At 45.7% G+C, this 18,846-nt stretch overlaps 1 pseudogene; it reads right to left on the bottom strand.

Annotated features, from left to right (window-relative positions):
- Positions 1-5,750: 5,750 nt before the first annotated feature.
- On the bottom strand, positions 5,751-5,891 carry LOC144764535 (5.8S ribosomal RNA; annotated as a pseudogene).
- Between the last annotated feature and the right edge of the window lie 12,955 nt (positions 5,892-18,846).

Here is an 18,846-nt window from a genome sequence, read left to right as displayed (position 1 = left end):
TCTTCGGGAGCTTGTTTCCCGTCCAGGGAAGGCATGGCTTGGCAGTTCGGGCTGGACTGTTCCCATGAGGCACAGGGTCAGACTGATTTGCATATGGCCATGTCTGATCTGGGGTGGCAGAGTGGGCTAAAGAACGGTGATGGATTAATCCCAGATCTGTTGACTGGTTGTGAGTGTTTGATTTGTTCAGATGCTCCGTCCATCACCACCCCCTTTTGTACCACTGTCTCAAACCAGCGCACAGGGCGGAAGGCGCAAACACCAGACTGCGCTGTCTTCATCTATTGGGACCGAACGCCCTTCCAGAGGAACCAGACGCTAAGGATTGCCCAGAGTGTCTGAGAGTCATTGCGGCGATACCCGGAGCTGAGCAGCAGTCAGGAGCGGAGAGGCTTGGTTCCGCCGGAGTGTGCCCCCATCACAAGTGACCAGAGATACAGCGATAACCACGGCTGAGCCCCAGCACACCGGATTCATCCCGGTACTAGCACACGCAGTTAAATGCATCAAAGGAAACATTTGGCAGGTATGGGCAATTCAGCTCTTTTCAAAATGGCGTGCGAAGCGGCCTTTTCTAACTGGATTGCCCTCATGAGCACATCGTTTCATGTGAATTTGAACGACCTCACCTTATTGATGGTGTACAGTTGCCTCTGTTGCCATATTAAACAACTTTTACTTTGCGGTGCTTTTCTAATAGAAAGCAGCCTGACTGTAAAATGGCGGCTGTCTGAAGTGTTCTAGAATCGTTTTACCGTCTCCTGTGGAGCTGCAATGCTAATTACTGGAACTGTGGACAATTAAATATTACTACAGCTGTGCGCGCTGGCTATAAGGAATCAATCAGCTGTATTTAACGTCATACAGTGCCCCAAGGAGGGAGAAGGAACGTGATAGTGAGGAGATTGTGAAGTGATGGGATTAAGTGACAGTAAAATCAGTTTTTAAGCACTTATTCATGCTACCAACGAGGTAGCAACAACTTGCATACCGCATAGAGATATTATTCGGAGAAGGCATACAACACAAGGTACAGCGTATATACAAAATGTTGGTGTGAGGTTGCCACAATAAAAACAAACAGTCGACGTTTCGACCCTCTTGTAGTTGCAGGATCGTTTAACCTTGCTGTGGGGTCTTCATCAGGACCATGGTGGGGAGTTGGGGCAAAGGACCGCTGTATTTCTTTTATCTGAAATTGCGGGGGTCCCTCCACATCTGAAGACTGCTTTATTTCATTTATCCGAGATTCTGGGGTTCCCTCCACATCCAAAGACTGCGCAAGGTCTCCAGTCCCGTAGTGCACCTGTTGTCTGGTCGAGAGCTCCGACCACACACCTCACACCAACATTTTGTATATACGCTGTACCTTGTGTTGTATGCCTTCTCCGAATAATATCTCTATGCGGTATGCAAGTTGTTGCTACCTCGTTGGTAGCATGAATAAGTGCTTAAAAAACTGATTTTACTGTCACTTAATCCCATCACTTCACAATCTCCTCACTATCACGTTCCTTCTCCCTCCTTGGGGCACTGTATGACGTTAAATACAGCTGATTGTTTTCTACATGATGTATATTAGATATACTTTATCCCACTGTGAATTAAACTGTGTGGATCAAAATATTTGTTGTTGATTAATTCTATTTAAATTGTGAAACTATTTCCTTGATACACTGGGACCCCTTCCTCTCAGCATCTATTCAACCCAGGTCCCAGTGACTACGTATGGGTATACCCCCTGGTCCATAAACGGCTATAAGGAATGTTTCTACTCAAATCTGAGTTCAACAGTGTTATGATCTTTCTCAGAACGGGGCCTGATCCTAAGATTGCGCCCGTGAGTTAGTTGTCTGCAAAATCAGCAACACAGCCGTCTGTAATTGCTGCAACGCAACGCAGAGCTCCTTTAAACCCTTCCTTGCCACACCATATCAAGGGGCATTCTGTTAATACTAACAGCCTGGCACCAGATTATCCTGCATTGTGCCGGTGCACTTTGCAACTTTCATGGAGCTCATCCTTTTAGGTCTCAGTTCCCACTTTTTAGAATGCATTGGGCCAGACACTTGAAAGTCACCCAAGCATGTAGGAGATTCCATTGTTTGTCACTGGGATATAAATGGCATTGTATGCATTGCAGCTGACCACATGTGAATGGATACCAGCCTGGCTCGCCTATCCTATTACTTGATGAATCCAAGATGTCCGACTGGTGAGGAGATCTGACCGGAAGCTCCTTGGATGGAATCCATGATGATGCCCCTGACCTTATCTCCCTCCTCCCGCTACCCCCTACCATTCACCACTCTATTCTTCTCCACTTTCCTGCTACTGACCTTTGCCCTCACCTGTCCTGGCCCTTAGCCCCCACCCTGTTTATCTGTGAATTTTCCCTCATCAATTGAGATCTAGCTACCTGATTTAGCTATAGGGGAGACAAGCCGGGGATTCCCTCCTTGGACGTCACCTACCCAGTCGGTCTTTAGACAGACTTCCTTTCATCTCTCCTGTCATCCCTTCGCGCACCCTCCCTCTATTTTTGTCTTTCCTTCTCTCCTCTCTCAAGGTATTGAGACTGAACTATTTTGTCTGGTACCCAATGGAGCTACCTGGTTTAGCTATAGGGGAGATGGGCCGTGGAGTCCCTCCTTGGTCGTCACCTACCTAGTCGGTCTTTAGACAGACATCCGTTCCTCTCTCCTTGTTGTCTCCTCCCTTATCCTCCCTTTCTCACCTCCCTTGCCCCCTCCACTAATTTTCTCTCTCCTCTCTCTCCTCGCCTAATGTATTGCCTATTTGTTTTTCTTTGGATGTATTGTGTAATTGTTGATCTTTTTCTGTTACTTTGTTGATTCTCATGTAAAGCGCTCTGATACCTTCGGGTCTAGCCAGCGCTATTTAAAACTCTTTAAATAAATAAATACTATATTGTACTAAATTGGCCTGGGGGGTTCAGCTTTTACAAGTAACCTGATTTCTTACACCCACTTTCCATGTACCCAAGGACCTGAATGCACATGACATAAAACCAAGGCCAATTATTGTATTCACTCTTTATTATAAGATACCTTTCTCTTTGAGACAAATGTTTAAGGACCTGGTTGCTCTCCTGCCCACAATAGGACCTTCAGGTGCTCCAAAGAACAATTTTGATGTTATTTAAAGGATGCTTTCGGCATCCAAGGCTAATTTTCACAAAAAGACATTACAAAAAAAATCAATATATTATACCAAAAAAAATTAAATAATAAATTCTAATATTTATAGAAAAGAGGACAGATAAAAAAACTAAGAAATTCCATGCGTAGTCAAACATGGTTGCTCACTTTATCTGCACACAAATTTTCATGAGGGCACTGCAGAATGATTTTCTTCTTCAATATTGCTTTTTAAGCATTTTTCTTTAAGTTTCCAGCTTTTCATGTGAATATGCCTATTTGCTTAGGTATTTCTGTGGAGAAATCGCTCAGCAGGAAGAAAATAGAGTCTCTATTGCACTTCAGTTTAAAAAGTCCTTGTTTGAAAAGCTTCTGAAAGAGTAGCCTATATTGGTGATGGCCAATTCTGAGAAGCTCCAGAGACTGGACGCCTACTTTTTCATTTAATGGTAGCATAAGGTTGCATTCCCTACCTTTCATCAATATGCACCAGTCTCTTCTATGCACCCTCTGTACAGCTTAGTGCTGCAGGTACATCGGAGGGCTTGCAGCGGATGCAGCATAGGTCTCCATTTCAAGACCCGGGGTGATTTCTGTCAGCCATGGTCAGTGCTGCTGCTTCCGTGTTCCACTTCATCTCTCAGACCAGTAAGGTGCATCCCTGGATTTTTTGGGGGGCAACCTAGAAGGCTCCCAACTTGTAGGCAATCATATAGCTGGCCCACAAGAGACTCTGCAGAGACATCCCAGAGACCCTTCAGAGGTTCATGCATCCCAAGGAATAATCTGCTGGGGCCAGATATTGAGCAACCTGTCATTTTGGACTGAGACGGCAGCCCTGTACTGACGACATTGGAACACACAGAGGCAGACTTTCTAACTGATGTGCTCTTAGGCTCCATTAACAACAAATGTCACCCACTGGCTTCTTTGGAGTACTGCACCTACTTCAGTCGACCAGACCGCTGGATCCCTCCTCTCCTCTCCATAAGTAACACTGCTCTCAATGACCTGATACCATCGCCCCGCTACTCCACCTATCAACCCCTGACCTTGTGATTCACCTACTGCACCCCACATAGCCGGCTGAATCAAGATTTCACCTATGCCAAAACAAAAGTCATCCCGGCAAATGTTGTTTTCAGAAGAGGTCTCAGAGACTCCTCAGGAGACTCCTGTCCTCCCAAGACATTGACCATTACAACGATAACACTAGACAATATTGTGGCTGAACTCAAGGGAATAAAAATCCTCATGTGACACTGGAGGAATTGATGCCATCTGTCACCACAGACCTCAACGCCACCATGGAGAGCTGGCAACTTTCAAGTTGCAAATTCAGGCTTCCAATTCTACATTCACCGACCTAAAGCAAATTATTCTATAATATGCCGGTCTGGGGTAATGAGCTCTGGAGCCTCAGTTAGAAAGTTATGAATCTTGAGGACCGAACCAGGTGTAACAATGTTTATATCTTTGGCCTATCAGAATAAGGGGCTGATTACGATGTCAGTGAGAAAGGCTCCAAATGGCATTCGGTTCGTACGAATCCGATTCGGAATCCGTTTTTCTGATCGATTCGCAAAGCCTTCCTACTGACCAATTATGATAGTCAGAAACTATTTGGACTTTCTGACTCTGTTCGGAACGGCATTCGGAGTATCCAAGTCATTCGGAGCCAACTTGTATGGGTCTACGAAGTTAGTTTCTGACTGATGTATTATGATTTCGGATTCCGACAGCCTTTCCGAATTGGTTGTTCCTACACGGATCGGCTGTCCAACTCTGGTGGCCCTCCGTATGGGGCCTGTGGGTGTACCCATGGGACCCCTCTTCAGTACCATGCACAGTGAGGCATGCACCATGGGGCACCTTTCAAGGGGTGCACGATTTTCCCCACCCACCCCTTTTCTCAATGGGAGACTGTGTAGTCGGTTAGAACACAGGATCCCATTGAATTCAATGGGAGTCCGAGACCATCGTAATCGGTCGGTCGGACTCCCCGAATCAATTTGGTCAGACTCCATTCCGAGTCGGTTAGAATGCTCCTACCGACATCATAATCTGGCCCTTAGATGAAGAAAAATACCTGATTGCATTCCTTACGGATCTGCTGCCCAAGATTACAGTCGTCAAGTTCCACTCGGCCTTAGGATTACAGCGGGTGAACAAGTTTAAATCACTCCAGATCACCTCCACGCCAGAGCAGGGGAGGCCTGGCATCCCGGAAGCGTGTGCCCTCTTTCCCTGGATCGCATCCAGAAGGGTTTCGCCCTCCCCGGGAAGCTGGCCACAGAGGTGGGTGCCCGAGGCACGTGCGCGCGGGCAGCGGTGGGACACCACAGACAGCCTCGCGCATCACGCAGCCAGGCGCCCTGGGACGGGTCCCGCGACGGACCGGTTCGCCAGGCACCTTTCTCGGGGGCCAGGCGCGCCGGCGACATACCTCTGCGGCAGGACCCGGCGAGGGACCCTGCCACGGGCGATCGGGGGAGTCTGACCATGTGGGGGGACGAAGGGGAAGCGGAGCTCACCCTGCAACGGCCCCAGTCGCGTTCCGGGGAAGCCCCAGGGCGATTGACGATCGAGCGACCCTCAGACAGGCGTAGCCCCTGGAGGAACCCGGGGCCGCCAGGTGCGTTCGAAATGTCGATGATCAATTTGTCCTGCAATTCACGCTAGCTGCGTTCTTCATCGACGCGCGAGCCGAGTGATCCACCGCCAAGAGTCACAGGCAACTTTTGTAAAACGTTCACCCACCAGTGGGTGCAGGAGAGGCAGGAGGAAGGCGACGCCGTCCGTCCGCCGCCCGCGCGGCGAGACGGCCCAGGCGCCCTGTTCAAGGCTTCCCCTCTGGGAGTCAGACTGCACCATTGGGAGAACAAAAACATTGCCCGGCGCTCGTCCTGGGAGTCCACCCCCACCTGCCCGCGGGAGAGGAAGGGGTTCCCGATGTGACGGGAGCAGGCAGCCCCGCTGCCTCCGGTCCCTCCCGGGGTAACCGGGAGGGACCACGCGAGTCTTTCAAACCCCTAGGCCCAGCTGCACGGGACCGGGTCAAACCGGGTACCTGGCAACGAGGGAGGGTCACTCCACCTGCACGTCAGCCGTCCGTCCCCGGGCATTGTGCCGGTGCCCTTTGCAACTTTCATGGAGCTCATCCTTTTAGGTCTCAGTTCCCACTTTTTAGAATGCCTTGGGCCAGACACTTGACAGTCACCCAAGGATGTAGGAGATTCCATTGTTTGTCACTGGGATATAAATGGCATTGTATACATTGCAGCTGACCACATGTGAATGGATACCAGCCTGGCTCGCCTATCCTATTACTTGATGAATCCAAGATGTCCGACTGGTGAGGAGATCTGGCTGGAAGCTCCTTGGATGGAATCCATGATGATGCCCCTGTCCTTATCTCCCTCCTCCCGCTACCCCCTACCCCTCACTGCTCTACTCTTCTCCACTTTGCTGCTACTGACCTTTGCCCTCACCTGTCCTGGCCCTTAGCCCCCACCCTGTTTATCTGTGAATTTTCCCTCGTCAATTGAGATCTAACTACCTGATTTAGCTATAGGGGAGACAAGCCGGGGATTCCCTCCTTGGACGTCACCTACCCAGTCGGTCTTTAGACAGACTTCCTTTCGTCTCTCCTGTTGTCCCTTCCCGCACCCTCCCTCTATTTTTGTCTTTCCTTCTCTCCTCTCTCAAGGTATTGATATAGTTTTAAACCCTTACCAGTCTCTTCCCAAATGGGTGCAGCACATTTGTGACATTTATTATACGTGTGACATTTAGATATGTCACAATTCTTTTAAGCTCAATGATGTAACATTGTTGGCAGCACCCCACTCTGAAAATTGTTCTAGCACCACTGGCTATCTATATATTGTTTAGAAGAATTTAGCCTCTCCTTCCACAGTATGCTTGGTGTCATTACTCTCTTCGGAGAAGAATTTACCTTATTAGATGTCTGCCCTGCGCCCTTTGATTTAACATCATCTTTTTTGTTTTCATTGGGTTGCTGTTCCTGTGCTTCGCAAATCTCTTTTTCTCTTTTCTCCCTTGTACAAACTTAGTTGTTTTTCCTCTGCCAGTGATTGTATATCCTGGTTGCTGGTAAATCCTATGTACTCTTCATGTCCTCTATTTTCTTAATTGAAGTCAAGTTTGATGGATCCCTTGGCACATTCAGGGCCTCATTTATGAAAAGTGACGCATCGCTGCAAGAAAACAGCGATGCGTCACTTTTCATTGCGCCCACCTTGCGACACTAATGATGCGTCATATTTACAGTATGACGCATCATGCTGCAAGGAGTTACAGATACGTCAGTATTTCTGATGTATCTGTAGGCGCAAAAATGACACATTGCTGGAGCGTGTCACAAAAGTGACGCAACTCCAGCAATGGGTCATTTCACATGGGCAAGTCCCATGTGAAATGTGCCTGCGTCAGTCTTTTGCCTGCCATGAGGCAGGTGTAAGATATTGACGCATTTGCATCCTAGAAGTGGCGCAGTGAAATCTTATAGATTTCACTGTGTCACTTCTACGAGACTTCCTTGCGTCAAAATGCCCACCCTGCATACATTATACCTGGCGCAGGTATAATGTGGCGCAGGGGTTTATAAAGTGACGCATCTACCTAGATGCACCATTTATACATATGACGCAACATGACGCATTTTTTACCCTGCTGGTGCGTCACAAAAAGTGACGCACCAGTGACGCATAAGTGACGCATGGGCTCAGATATAAGCCCCTCAATTCCTATGTCCTTGTCCTGAGGAAGGTTGTAAAACAAAATGTGTCCAGTGGGCTTCCATCTAGGTGCTCTGTTTCCTCCAGCAGAGTGCATTTAGTAAGGGGTTTCCTTGGTGTGGCTCTTTTCATGTTGACCTCCAAATTCGGCTGTAAATTGTAGCTGCATAGGAGGGATTTTCCTTAGTTTTTGCTAGACCAACTGATTTTCCTTCTGTAATTGAGCCATTAGTGATTTTAGTTTTTTTCAGTGGCAGAGTAGAATTGGGCACCACAAATTTGTGGACCATCGCTTCCACTATGGTCACCCTTGACTTTTGATTTAGTTGTGGTTCTTTACTTTCACATACAATTATTCTGTGATACATACTTGTAGGTTCTGGACTGTTGGAGGTAGGGGGCTCTATCTGTTTTTTTTTATTTCTCACACATTGTAGTAATTTGAATACTCTTTAGGATTTCTTCAGTGTCCTTCTCCTCTTCCAAATCTTACCTTATCTCACCAAAGTTTGTTTTGGTGTGTTTTGTGAGTCCCACGGCACCAGCACAACCTCTGTAGTATGGGACTACCTTGGCAGGGTCTATTTTCTTTGTCAGAAATCTGGGTAGCTTTAGTTTGTGCTGTCTTTTTTTATGAACACATTTTATTTGATTCTGATACAAAGGTTACAGATCAACATAAACAAAACGATGGTGCTCACTTTCAGTCTCGGTACCTACCTCAAATCAAACCACAAGAGAAGGCATAGTACCCGTCATGGAGGACAACCTATAATAATCCCACGATTCGCCCAAAATGTTAAAAGATTTCTGTGGATGTACCCAGGCTCTATAAATTGGTTCCTCCTGAGTGGCACACTAGTCCATGCCAGCATGCCACAATGCCAAATTCGGAGACTGTCTATTTACTGCTGTTTATCTCCGGTGGCATGTAAGGACCCTTCGCTCCCATTTGCATGAACTGATGCTTGATCTCTGATTCTACCATGTCAAATATGCTTATTCCTATGGCTCCTATGCACCTATATGATTTTTCTGCTCATTTTACGTCCAGCTTTTTGTGGTGTTTTGAATCCTGTAATATGTAATAGTGGCAACTGTATGCAATAAGCGATAAGCATAAAGCACGGTGCAATAGCAATAGTACAACTTTGTATATAGTATCATGGGTGTCAGGCTCAGAGCACAGTTAGTATCCTCTTAATGATCAGACCAAAGTTTATCTTGGCAGGGTTGTAAGTAGCAGGTAAGTACCAAATAATAGGTATTAGGAGTTAAGTACTTGGTTGGAAATAGCTAAAGAATTAAGTCTGACTTGTGTGTCGTAGGAAAGTGCACAGTGCAAAAATTAACGCAACAGGCTTGTCGCCAATCCTTCTAGATGTACAGACTTCAGCTTGATGGTGTTCTTCAAGCCGCCATTATTCAACTGCATGCACCCCAAATGCAGAAACTCTGAAATAGATAGGCACACACTGGGCACATGTGAAGTGCACAGAGTAAGGGGACAGTTAAACGTGTATGCACACACATGGGTCAAAGCAACCAAAGTACTAAGTACTCCTCCAATCCTGGTGCATAATGCTTAGCTCCTGGAACTTGGTGCTCAGTGCCTCTGCACAAGAGAGCACAGTGCGAGCAAGCCGCATCAGCTGCTATGACAACTTCTTCCACATCAGGACAGCGTGACCCTGTTAAGGAAGACACATTACATAATTTCGTGACCTCAGATGGGATCTGTACAGTAAGGAAGAGATAGTCCGTATTGTTCTGCACCATCTGGAGTCTCCTGTGTATCAAGGATTTTTTGCACTAAGAGTAATACAACAAAGGTTTTTAAAAAGCTAAATTACGTAGAGCATTCAAAGAAAATGATTGCAAGCATTCTGGTTGCTTACTAGGGTATTCAGCCGACTTTGAGAAATGGATAAATGCTGGTTTTGCTGCACTGACGTATCAAGAATTTAGAGGTGCAGAGTCAAGTGTCAGTGGAACAAACGTTGGCAAATCCAATAGGTCTAACCTTTAAAGGTGAGCGCATCAGAACACAGGTGTGTGCATGTGTCACAACGAAGGCTATTTTGTAGACGATATGGGCACATGCATATGTGACGGATATGCTGTCATGACGTCATTATATAGTGGGAGTTGTTTGGAAAATCATAGTACCTCCAATAAAGACATCCCCTGACAAAAATAATGCCATATTGTACGAAATTGGGTTACTGATTGACTGGGGTCTGAGCCATGGCCAAACAGCGACCGCAATCCTTGTCAGGATGAGGCAAACGCCAACCCTAAATTAACCTGTTCTCAACTCTCTGGCATAGAACAGTTAGGTTTAACATAGAGGCAATTTGTAAAGTATTTGTGCAACACCTTAATAAAGTGAAAAACAGTACACAAAAAGAATCCCACACCACATTATTTTTAATAAATCAAACAAGACCAAGACAACAAAAATCCAATCAGTAGAACCGGACTGGAGATATGCAAGTTTAAAGATTTCAGTGAAAATAGCAGCACAAAGCACCAACAGTGGATATCTAGTCGTACCAGGCCTGGACAAACTCACAAATTCAGGCCTACCATGATGGAGTACGGGCCAGCTAATAGGACCCAGGTAGGTCCACTGAACAGAGTACCTTAAATCCTAGTTTGTGGAGCGTTGCAAGGGTCCGCGTTGAAGATGCGACCTGCTTCTGAGATGCAGAGAGACTGCATTGTAAGGTCCTGTGTCATCATCGAGGATCCTGTCGATGAGGGCTTGTGATGCAAAGTCCAGTGTCTAGGATGTGACTTGCAGTCGGGGCGATGCTTCGGTTCTAAGGAGCTCTGATGCTGCAAAGGGGAGTCTAGCGTCATTGTCTAGGCTGCCGTTGACAAGGGATGGTAGGGCCTGCGCCGAGGATGCATTATGCATCGCTGGTTCTGTAGAAGCCGCAGGCTGCGAAGGCAATGCTGGTCTTTACGATGGGTCCAATCCATGCATCAGCAGTGATGCGTAGGTTCTCCTCGGGGTTGTGCTGCACAGCAGAGGAGATGCATTGGTTCTGCTGGATCCACATAGGCTGGTACTTCCAAGGAGCCAGGACTGGGGTGAAACCATTTGGCAGGGTAGACTCACACATAGCGGAGTCCAGGTACTGGGGTAGAGGTTGTGGGAACCTTTTATCCCTAAAGGCTCATGTCAGAGGCCCACCAACTAACCCTCAAAATGCCTATTGAATGCCTTCCCAATTAGGGCCGGACTGACTACCGGGCAGTTTGGAATGCTGCCGAGCTGGGGGCTGATTTCACTGCGGTGGGGGCTGATTTCGTTCATGGAGAACTGCGTGTGCTTCGAAATAATTAAAGCAAAACGAATTTCGTTTAGCACACGCAGGTCTCCATGAACGAAATCAACCCCCAGCTCAGCAGCATTCCAAACTGCCCGGTAGCCAGTCCGGCCCTGTTCCCAATGCAGAGTAAGACAACACAGCAATTTGTGCTGTGTTGCCATACCCAAATTTATGGAGCCTCTCAGGGCCACAAAAATTGGCCATGCATGGCTTCATAAATCTGACTTAAGCCTACTGTCACTCTTGCACCACGTTGCGTGTTGCAAGAGCTATGCAAACCACCTTGTTAATAAGCCACTAAATGGCTAAGGCAGGAAAATGAAAACTCTCTAAAAAAAGGGATTTTCAAAATTGTAATCCAAAATCTGACTCCACCATAAGTTAGGATTTTCATTACAATTTGACAGACACCACGCATGAACTTATTACCTGTTTCCATTTGAAAATTACAGCTTATTAAATGAAATAAGGTAACTCCAATGTTATACTATGGGTGAGGTAGACCTTGCATTAGTAAACATTTAATTTGAGATTTTTTCACCACCAGGACATGTAAAACTAAACAGTATGTCCTACCTTTAAGTACATTGCACACTGCCCACTAGGTTATCCAGGTTGCACCCTAGGGAAAAATTACATGTATTAAAAGGAAAGTTTTGGTCATGGCATAAGGTTCACTTTTGCCTTCACTAGAGCACGTAACCTAGGAGAACTATTACAATACAAACCGGCGATAACAACCACATTCACAGGAACCAAAGCATGTCTGAACTGCGGAAACTGTAACAGCATCATGAAAGGGAACAAGATTAGCCATCCCATGAAAGGATATGAGGTTAAACTTAAGGTTAACGCTACATGTGACTCCAGCAATGTCATATATGCCCTCAAATGGCAAACTATACATTGGAAAAACGGAGCGCAAAATCAAAATTAGACTTACTGAACATAAATCAAACATTCGTCTCAAAAACATGAAATCGTCAGTGGCAACCCACTTTATTGAAGAAAAACACAACATTTCCCAAATTAAGTTTACCATACTGGAAACCATCCCTAAAGTTGAAGGCAGAGACAATACCAAATTCCTACTCCAGAGAGAAAATGTATGGATACAAAAACTCTAAACACATAAGCTGTTTGGCTTAAATGAAAGAATTGAACTTTCTTGTTACCTGTGAAATTACCCTAAGGTCGACTTAGTGGCTCCTGTGAGAATTCATGTTTGAAATGTTATTGTTTTGTTTCTTTGACTGTTTATAACCATGTATTGTGAACATCTGTCATACACATTATGCTATAATATGTCCCAATTCCTATCCTCAACTCATTCCACACCAGTAGTCATGATCTACTAGTTAACCCTGTTACCACGTCGACATCGACGGGTTCGAACCCCCCAATCATGACCAACACTTTTTTGATCACCTTTTCTATTTTTAACTTACCTTTCGTTTTTATCTTTCGTCTTTAAATACACAGCCGCTTATTTTTACCCTACAATTGCCAGACTCCAGCACGGATTATAAAATACACTCGCATATATTAGTTTTCCCCGACGCACGGGTATCTTAACCGAGTCTATCTTCGGTTCCCATCCATCACGTGATCGGAACCTAGCAACCAGACTAAACGCGGTTAATGGCGGACACGTCCAAACCGGCGTTTCAGAGAAGAGAACGAACGTGCGGATACCATCACGAGCTTCCAGGTTAGTTACCCGGGAACACTGACCCAAGTGTGATTATTATGCGATTTTCAATCGCATTTATACGTTCTTTTACAAGGTTCTTTTTCTGATTTTTTTGACCCACAGAGATAACTACGACAAATCAGCTAAAAAGCGACACGTAAGAGAATTCATACAATTGATGTTTTTTAACACATGGGCATATTGGCTTTTTAAGGTGACAATCTAAACTCTCACTTATTACCACCATGACCCATCACAATGAAATCACCACACACCCCAACATTCTCAGGTTATATATGTGACTCACTGACAGGTTGTTTACTTATGTTTTACCTTTATAGTGTCTTTTCCCTGATGAAGGGCACATCTATTGGCCCGAAATGCATTGGATCTGTCTGAAGGACTTTGTCATATGTTGACAATGATGAAAAAGACTGATTATCAAATGTTACAAGTGGAATATTTTTGGAAACTATTTTCAGAATAAAAACAAATATTGAATATATAAAACATTTATGGAATCCTCTGTTCTCTACGAGGAATGATTGTGTGCACATAAGGATGGGACCAGTGGTCCACTGGTTCCACAGTTGAATCATAAGGTTCACTTTGCCAGGTCGATCTGGCAGTTTTAAAACTGCACACACAGGCTGCAGTGACAGGCCTGAGATGTATTTGATGTGCTACGTATGTGGGTGGCACAATCAGTGCTGCAAGCCCACTAGTAGCATTTACGTTTAACTTACAGGCCCAGGGTACAGGTAGTGTCACTTTTCTAGCAACTTAAATTAAATTAAGTAAATTATATATACTGAGAGAGCGCAAATCAAGAAAATTATAGAAGTGCACCATATTTACAAGCACGTTGTATTAGTTTAGTAAACATTATATAAGAGTGTCGAATCTATAGAGAGAAAATACATAAGAGTGTTTAAATTAAAATAGAATACTTATATCAAGTGTGAAAAGCTAATGTAGATGTTTGTAGTGATGTTAGAATGATGTTGAAATCCCATGTTATGTGGCGGTGGTAGGGGAAATTGTAATTCTGCTAAACGTAGAAATGTGTAGGCCACATGGCAGTTCACATAGAGTACAAGATGCTGTTACACCCTTACACGATGGTGGATTTTGATGTTATTGTAATTCAAAGTATTATCGATCATAGAACTGAAAAATATGCTTTACAGAAGTGTTTCATATAATCATTGTGTGTAATAAGTTAGAATACTGTTTAGAAGAAATTAAATGTTTTACAGAGTGCACAGGCCCATTCATGTAATTCTAATAGGCCTGAATAGACAAAGTCATTTCTTTTGATCTGCATGTGCTCGTTAGAGAAAGGTCGTGTTAGGCACAAACTGTGGAGCCTGTTCGAATGGTTTACGACTTAGAAGATACGGTGGAGGCCGGAATTTGGGGCCCACATTACAAGTGTCTGTTTGCAGGTGCGAGGAGGTTTTAATCAAGAGAGTGATGAATAGACTTTTGTTCAAGAGAGCCAGGCACAGGCCTGGAGGAGGCTTCAGGAATTTCCTGGGGGTACCGTCTTGCCGGAGAGGAGCCTGGGAAGCAAGGTCAACTCTAACGAAGGGTCCAGAGGAGTACCAGCATGGAACATACCAGAACTAACACCACGTGAGGGGCGTCTCCAAAGGGCGTTTCTATTGTAAATGTGATTTTGTATTAGGGACAGCACCCCTGGGTGGAGTTAAGGCAGATGGTCTGAGGAACCTAAGAGAGCGGATGGGTAGGCAGATAGGGAACTGCGAGACATCGTTTTTGAAACAAAGACTAAGGGAAGTGTGTGATCTTCTTTGGAAGTCACCACTGCTGACACCTTTTTAGGTTAAGATCTTGCTAAGTAGGGATGTCACTTAGTCTAGTGTAGGGACAGTCTAATTTGATTTTCTTCCTTTCTGTAAATGACTCATAAGCTACAGCTTGTGTCTATTCTTGCAACTTTGATGATTTTTGAATTGGTTTTGGTAATATTCTTCTGCCGACTAAGAGCATTTAGAAAATTCATGTTTGTATTGATACCCGTATATCTTTTGAACCTTATATTGAGATGTTTGTATCTCCAGTTAAGTTTGGCTTTGTAATAAACTTTTAAACTTTTTAAGCTTAAGTGGTTCTTTGGAGTGGAGTAAGTCATTAACTGATTGACCTAGTAGTGGATTGCCTTTTACTCTATGACAGGTACCAATGGTTCCGTCGACCGGAGTTGGGATCTAGATCTATAACAATAGACCAGAAATCCCGCGTTAACAGTTGGTAGCAGAGGATGGTTTCCTTCTTGAGGAAGGTGATCTAGACTAGGTTAAGTTTACCCCAAGGTCCCTAGAGATCGAGAGGTGGCCTGCCGAAGAGGGTGCTGACGGCGCGAGAGAAAAGCAGCAGAATCGGACGAGAGTGAGTATAACAAGGGTCATGCGTGGACAGATTGCGGTGTTTTGTGTTGTATTTGTAGTGTAATGTCATGCGGAGTTGAATGCCTGTAGAGTGAATGAGAGAGGGTTGTGAGCGCGCGCAACCTGGCAGACTGGTAAACTGGTAACCTGGGAAACGGGGGAACCGGTGAACTGGTGAAAATCTTAAGTTCGGGGAAGAGCTTAAGTGGTTCAGGTGTATCGAACATCCAGAGTAGTTGTCGACCAGAGAAAAGGGGGTCATGAGGTACCATTGATCGCCCGCAGGACCGAGATAGGGGGAATGCAAGAGTGAGTGTGTGGGTAACGGACGCAGGTCGAAAGTTACAGTGTGCAAGTAACCTATCAGAGAAGGCGATTGTCTGGACCAACGGAAAGACATTTCGTCAGTTAAGGTGACAATTACAGTTAGACTGTGGACGTACAGTCAAGGAAAGTGATCGCTTGGTCGGAAGTAATCATTTTTCAGAGTATGAATGGGACGCATGCATGACCGGGAGACGAGCGGAGAAAGGAGGGGAACTGCTGCGAAAGGGGGACGAGTGACGTCAGCGAGAGCCGCGCTGAGATAGGCCGGTCGGTGTGAAGCCGCGCTGGGACGAGTGACGCCAGCGAGAGCCGCGCTGAGATAGGCCGGTTGGTGTGAAGCCGCGCTGTGATAGGGCGGTTGGTGTGACGTCAGCAAAGAGCCGCGCAGTGATAGGCCAGTTAGCGAAAACCGCGCTGAGATTGGTGGATTGTCATCAGGAAGTAAACGAACGCGGAGAAAATAGAAATTTTTTAGATTTTGAACATGAAGTGTTTTAAATGTTTGAGAGGGATTTTTAAGAGAAAAAGAAGAGAATCTTATTGCGGGGAAGAGGCACCGCCGGAGGGTACACCAGCTCACTATATGGCAACGAATGTTGGGTTGCATACTATACTGTGGCTTGGGACTTGGAGTAAGATTACAGAGGGGAATGAGGAACTGACTTTTCCGAAATACGGGACGTTTAGATTAGAAGTGTTACATCAGTTGAAAGCAGTTATGTCCTCATTGAGACCTTTGCCTAGACCAACACAGTTTGAGGCGCTTAATGCATGGACTAGGGCGGCGCACGACAGGAGTCAGAACAGACGCCAGGAAAGGGTACGGCGATCAGTGAGGGCAGTGCAAGATGCCAAATGGGATGCGGAAGCCAAGAAGTGGAGGGTACAGGTGATTGAGGTGGATAAGTTGTACCCCATGAGAGAGGTTACAGGTGGAAAGAAACCCATAGAAGAGGATGATGAGAGCGAGTCGGAGGACGGCCTAATAAATAGGTTGTTGATAGATAGACCGCCTCCGGACAATAGGGAGACGGAAGGTACGGAGCTCCCAAGGGAAGATGGGATAGACATAGGAGGGAATAGGCCACTTCCTATAATGGATTGGGTTCCTACCAAAGACGAGGGGACACTTCAACATAGTCCAGTACAGAGTGTAGTCGGAAGGGTTGTGGTGCAGAAGATGCCAGTAACAGAGAGGGTTGAGTCTTATGGATTACCAGATGCTCTTCAAGTACCTGTTACCATAGGCCCTATAGTGTCGGTTTATCACCCAGAGAAAGGGAGAGAGGAAGAACAGGTACGGCTAGACAGGGAAAGAGCTGAGATGGAGAGAAGGAATAACACGACAAATGCCTGGAGGAAATTGCCAGGACCAATAACGTGGAGCACCCCATTGGAGTCAGCAGTGGATCCCGAAACAGAGCAGGGGGGTCAGAGAGGACCGATGGACCTGAGGGGACCATGGCCGAAATCCTACAAAGAGTTGAGGGCTGACTTGAGGGAATGGAATGGGTCCACAGGAGTACCGAGCAACAGGTCAAGAGCAGAAGCAGAATGGGGAAGTCGAGGAAATGGAATATTATCTCACTGCGGGGCTAGCGAAAGCAATCAGGAGTGGGAAGGTAAAAGTCAGGAGAGTAGAGGAGTTACACGTCATACAGACAGAGGAAATGGGCAGGAGCAAAGAGGCAGAAGTACGGAGTGTGGAGAGACATCTCGTCCCATTCAAAGTGAGGGAGACCAAAGGACCCAAGAATACAGAGATAGGTTTAGGTGCACTCACCATGCACCTAATGATAACGTACAGCACTGGAATCGTGGGAACACGGGGAACAGTGAAGGATCTTGCCATGCGTCGAGTGATCAGAGGTCACAGGCGAATTGTGAAGACATGGGGGATAATGGAATGTCTTACCATGCACCTAGAGAAGCCATGCAGAATGAGAAATGTGGGATTATGGGAAATAGAGGAGTGTTTCATCATACACCCAGAGAGGATGGAACTGCATGGGACCTGGAGAGATGGGAGCATGGGAGTACTCCTCATAACTCGCCTGAGCCTAGACGTAGGACTCAGAGCTGTGATGGGAGAGATATAAATAGACTCTCTAGAGATGGCATACTGAAAGCTGTGATAAAAGCCAAAAGACTCGATGTGACCAGCTTAAGATCTGATCTGAACGATATAATAGATGGTACGTTGTCTTTAGAAAGGATCGACATGTACGAACAAGATGAGCTACTGTTTATAGCAAAGGACATCACTCGAAAGGCCTGAGCAACTCATGAGAAACTGTCTGAACTGGCAGACAAGTATATGGTAGATTTGTCCAGAACCAAGGCATTACAGGGTAACCACAGGTTGCATTATTCAGATCAGGACCTAGAAGAGAGGAGGACAACTGGATTAAAAACACACATAAGGGAACTGATCACAGGAATAAGAGCATGGAGGGACCTGGACAAATGGGAAGAGAGGTGGTCAAAAAAGGGAACTGTTAGGCGGAGTGCGAATGTGATGTCTCCGGAGGGAAGACTAATGCAGATGGAGGCATTCCCTTTGCGAGAAATAGCGAATGGGAATTATGTACACGTACCCTGGAGTAGGGGAGATTTGGCTGCCTTTACCAACTCATTTCTGAAGTTAAGGGAGAACCCTGTAGAGTGGTACAAGCAGGTAGAGAGGTTTGTGAAGATCTCAAAAGTATTGTGGATTGATTTGAACACCTTGTTTGACATTGTGGTCCCAGGAGACTTGTGGATAGCATGCAAGGTTAGTGTCGAGTGGCCAACTGCAGAACCAGCAAGGGATACTCGTACTAATGGACCGTCAGAAACAGTAATGTTAAAATACGATAGGGTAATGACATGGCTGAAGGACAAGGTGCCACCACAAGACATAGATTGGGTAAAAATGGACCGAACAAGACAGGAACCAAAGGAGACAGTCCATGAGTATTATGAGCGATTGCTGAAAGCATTCAAACAATACAGTGGACTAGATGTAATGGACCCCAAGGATATAGGACAGTTTTTATCAAAGTTTGTCTTGGGGTTAAGACCTGATATTTGTCTGATGATTCAGCAGCATTTAATTTGTTGGCAAAACAAACCATTGGATGAGATTTTGAGATATGCAAGATATTGCAG

The sequence above is a fragment of the Lissotriton helveticus genome, chromosome 6 (genome assembly GCF_964261635.1).
Source record: "Lissotriton helveticus chromosome 6, aLisHel1.1, whole genome shotgun sequence".
Lineage (NCBI taxonomy): Eukaryota > Metazoa > Chordata > Amphibia > Caudata > Salamandridae > Lissotriton > Lissotriton helveticus.
The sequence above is the reverse complement of the archived record's forward strand: the minus strand, read 5'-3'. Positions and strand labels throughout refer to the sequence as shown.